The sequence below is a fragment of the Octodon degus genome, unplaced genomic scaffold (genome assembly GCF_000260255.1).
Source record: "Octodon degus isolate 3935 unplaced genomic scaffold, OctDeg1.0 scaffold00401, whole genome shotgun sequence".
NCBI classification, from domain to species: Eukaryota; Metazoa; Chordata; class Mammalia; order Rodentia; family Octodontidae; genus Octodon; species Octodon degus.
This window is the reverse complement of record NW_004524977.1, coordinates 81813-86721: the sequence shown is the minus strand read 5'-3', so window position 1 is coordinate 86721 and position 4909 is coordinate 81813. Positions and strand designations below refer to the sequence as shown.

Here is a 4909-nt window from a genome sequence, read left to right as displayed (position 1 = left end):
TAACCACTTTGAACACACAGATACAAAATGGACATTCATCTGTATCCCCTTTTTTGTTAAGTTCCATTATTTGAATATTATAGGTGTGTGATCTCAGGGTATATCCATTGTTTGCAGGCTACAGGAAAAGTGAATTGAGGTAATTCAACAGATATTAAACTGGACTTAAAACTACTGCAAGGTACCAGAAAACAACTTGTCAGAGTACACATTTTTAAGTTTCATCAGAGATATTAAACATAAACAAAGAGAAAAGGGGTAAAATTCAAAGTAAAATGGGAAAGGAATAAAAATTAATATTCAGAGTTAAGCCCTTGGTGAGGCAAAGGAGAAAGTTAGAACAGAAAAGAAAACACACAAAGTAAGGGCAAATTTCTACATCCGGTATCATGAGTGTTAGAATAAATGCGTGCAAAAGAGAAATAATTAAATTTCTTAATAAAATGTTTCCAATATTGGAATCTTAATTTAAGCCTTGAACAAACCTAACGTGGTATCTATTATCAGTCTCACTTAAAATTTTATTTTTTTACTTTAAGTGAAAAAACAATGATACAAAATTTCAAACCAAGGGGCCAGGGAGATGGCTTAATAGAATAAAAGCTTCCCTGACAAGCTCAAGGGCCTGAATTCAATCTCCCGTTCCGAAAAAAAAAAAAAAAAAATCAAATCAAGATAATAGGAAATTAACAATGGTTAATGTGCTGCATATTGTTATCTTCAAAAGGGATACTCAGATTAGAAGATATAGGTATACAATATTGATCAAAAATATAAGCACAATCATTCCTATAATGATCTAAAGGAAATTAGGGCACACGCCAGGCTCTCTGTGTGTCTCTGCCTGCTCGCCTGCTCCAGCGTCGTCTCTGGGTCCCCGGGCCTGCCCACGAAGCATAATGTCCTTTCAGTGCAAGAAGAGCATCCCCCAGATCACGAGTGACAGCTTTCTGATCAAAGGTGGGAAGATCGTAAGTGATGACCAGTCCCTTTACACTGATTTGTGTGTAGAAGATGGTTTGATTAAACAGATTGGAGAAAACCTCATTGTCCCTGGGGGCATCAAAACCATTGTTGCTCATGGCCTGATTGTCCTGCCTGGAGAGGCGGATGTCCACACAAGGCTGCAGATGCCTATCCTGTGCATGAACCCCGCTGATGACTTCTGTTAGGGAACCAAGGCTGCTCTGGCGGGAGGGACCACCATGATATCTGACCATGTGTTTCCCTACACGGGTGTGAGCCTGTTGGCAGCTTAAGAGCAGTGGCGGGAGAAAGCAGACAGTATGGCCTGTTGTGACTATTCCCTGCCCGTGGACATCCCCCGCTGGCACAAGAGCATCAAGGAGGAGCTGGAGGCCCTGGTCAAGGACAAAGGTGTGAATTCCTTCCTGGTCTTCATGGCATACAAGGACAGGTGCCAGTGTACTGATGACTAGATGTATGAGATCTTCATTATCATCCGCAACTGGGAGCCCTGGCCCAGGTGCACGCAGAGAACGGGGACATCGTGGAGGAGAAGCAAAAGTGATTTCTGGATCGAGTCATTACTGGCCCTGAGGGCCATGTGCTCAGCCACCCTGAGGAGGTGGAAGCCGAGGTTGTGTACTAAGCTGTCACCATCGCCAAGCAGAGCAACTGCCTGCTGTACGTCACCAAGGTTATGAGCAAGGGTGCAGCTGACGTGGTTGCCCAAACCAAGTGCAGGGGAGTGGTCATGTTTGGGGAGCCCATCACTGCCAGCCTGGGTGCCGATGGCTGATACTACTGGAGCAAGAACTGGGCCAAGGCAGCACCGTTTGTCATCTCGCCCCCCATCAACCCGGACCGCACCACTGCGGACCACCTTACCTCCCTGCTGTGCAGTGGGGACCTCCAGGTGACGGGCAGCGCCCACTGCACCTTCACCACTGCCCAGAAGGCCGTTGGTAAAGACAACTTCACACTGATCCCCGAGGGCACCAATGGTGTTGAGGAGCGCATGTCTGTGCTCTGGGAGAAATGGGTGGCCTCTGGGAAAATGGATGAGAATGAATTTGTAGCTGTAACCGGTACAAATGCTGCCAAAATCTTCAATTTTTACCCAAGGAAGGGGCGAGTAGCTGTGGGTTCTGATGCAGAGCTGGTTGTCTGGAACCCGAGGGCCACCAAGAGCATCTCTGCCAAGGCCCACAACGTGAATGTGGAGTACAACTTTTTTGAAGGAGTTGAATGCCAAGGAGCCCCTACGGTGGTCATCAGCCAAGGCTGAGTCATACTGGAGGATGGGAACTTGTGCGCCATCCCCAGGTCCGGCCGCTTCATTCCTCAGAATACATTCCCAGATTTTGTCTACAAGAGGATAAAGGCCCGCAACAGACTGGCAGAGATCCATGGCGTGCCCGGCGGCCTCTACGATCGGCCGGTCCATGACGTAATGGTGCCTACCAAGCCGGGGAATGGCACCCAGGCCCGTGCATCCTGCCCAGGCAAGATCTCGGTGCCACCTGTGTGCAACCTGCACCAGTCTGGGTTCAGCCTGTCCGGGTCTCAGGCGGATGAACACATCCTCAGACTAACTGCTCAGAATATCATGGCGCCCCCTGGCGGACGTTCAAACATCACCTCTCTTTCCTAGACCTTTAGGACTGGGGTCCAGCACAGAGGTGCTGTCCTCTACCTGGTGGGTGGTGTGAAGACCATGCACCTCAGTTAGCTCTTTCCTTTGTAGAAATTACTTTGAAAGGTGCTCTGTCTTGCCTTTCCCTTCCCCATAGCTCTACTTTTGGGGTCCCAGATCCCATTATGAGGAGCCCCCTCAAGAAGGCTGAATTTGGGGAGATTTCACTGCCAGGGTGAGGAGGATAGACATGGCATTTGAAGGTCAGGGAGTCCCCAGCCTGGGCGCTAGGTGCCCTAATGCCGATTCAACTTCAGAGTGAAGGCAGGCCACCCACCCCCAGGGTATGTGAGTGGCTGGTTGGGGCTTTGATCCTGTGAGCCCACGAGGGGCTGGTTCAGGGCTTGTTTGCTGCCTCTTCTCGGTTAGGAATCACTGCCTAAGCACACCTGCCTGCACTGCGGCACTGAGGTACAGCCGTCCCTCAGGGCCTGTTACCTCGTTCCCCTACCATGGGGAAGAGCAGGCAAGCAGAGCTTCCAGCCTCACAGAACTGCTGTGGCTTCAGGGATGCACCGGGAACTTAGCACAGGGCAGCTCCCTCCTGAGCAGGGACTCGTGTGTACACACTTCCAGGGACCAAACCTGAGCTTCCATGGCGGTCCATCTCCAGAGAAGTCTTGAGCCAAGATGCTCTCCTTTTATTACAAAGTACTTATTTCCATAGGTTTATTAGCATAGCAGTTTTGTACAGTGCAGAAACTGTAGCCAGCAACCTATGCATGCTGCCTCCCCAGACAGTGGGCACTGTCTCAGCCCAGTGTGGGTCAGGTCAATTAAAGATGTCTGGGTTAGGGAAAAAAAAAGGAAATTAGTAGGGTGAATATTTTAGCTAATATCTATCTATCTATCTATCTATCTATCTATCTATCTATCTATCATCTATCATCTATCTATCTATCTATCTATCTATCTATCTATCTATCTTTTCCTATCTTTCCTTTCTTTCCTTTTGCCTTTCTCACAGCAGTTATTATCTCCTTTTGAGCAGCTTCTTTCTCTTTTACAATATCTACTGTAAATTTTGGATTTTATTCACTCATTTTCTTACACTAGGGAGACAAGACAATATTTACACATATGAGTATGACTTATTTCACTTATGTGTATGGTCTGTAATGGAAATAATTAACCTATAAAAGCCTTGACTTTACACTTCTCTATAATTAAGTAGTACTCCATTGTATAAAACTATCACATCTTTTTTACCCAATTTTCAGTTGATGGACATTGGGATTGTTTCCAAGATTTTAACTGGTACAAATTGTGATGCTATAAACGTGAGTGCACATATATCATTGTAGCATGATGTTTTAGTTCTTCTGGAAAAATAACCAGAAGAGGAATAACTTGGTTGAATGTCACCTCTGATCCTAGATTTTTGGAAAATCTTCATACACTGATTTACATAGTATTTATACTAGTCTGTGCTCTAAACAATAGTGAAGAAAGTTTAGTTTTTGCCCACAGCTCAGCCAGTGATATTTATTGGTTGATTTCTTGATGATACCCATTCATTCTGGGGTGAGATGGAATCTCAGAACTATTTGTATTTCATTTCTCAAATGACCAATGAGGTTGAATATTTTTTCATACATTTATTTCTCACTTGCATTTCTTCATCCTAGAAATGTGTGTTCATCTCAGAAGCCCATTTGTGGATTGGCTCCTTGAATTTGAGGTCCTGCATTTTTACATTCTTCATATCTTCTAGAAAGAAATCCTTTTCTAAGGAACAATTGGATAAACTTTTTCACAAACCTTGGGTTTTATTTTGGTCCACTGATTCTTTGTTGATAAAATAATTCAACAAAATGAGATGTCAGTTATTTATCTTCCCCTCTGGAGCCAGGAAATGATGCTCAAGATGAGGACCACAGCTTTTCCAAAATGAACCATAGTCATTCTCAGTGACAACAAAGGTCCCACTCTCCTCCTCTGACAAGAACAGCCAAATTCATTAGGAAAGCCAGCATGACAAGGATACCCAGCAGAACATTTCAGGAGAACCAACAGCTACCAACAGCTCCAACAAGTTCTCCAAACACCATCCTTAATAGTGTTCTGACAGTTTCTCCTGTCCTGTCATTTATGCTGTTGGCAACAACTTCCCCACACCCAACACCACACTAATTCAATTCAGCTAGGTGTAATAAGTTGACCAGCAGTTAGAAATCCATTACAAAAGCCATTTGAAAAAAAATGCCAAGTCATACTACATGGACAAAAACTGAAAGCTATCAATACAAA

The 4909-nt window shown here is 45.1% G+C and overlaps 1 pseudogene; it reads left to right on the top strand.

The window, feature by feature from the left end:
• The first annotated feature begins 899 nt into the window (after nt 1-899).
• Nucleotides 900-2617, top strand: LOC101589410 (annotated as a pseudogene).
• The last annotated feature ends 2292 nt before the right edge of the window (nt 2618-4909 follow it).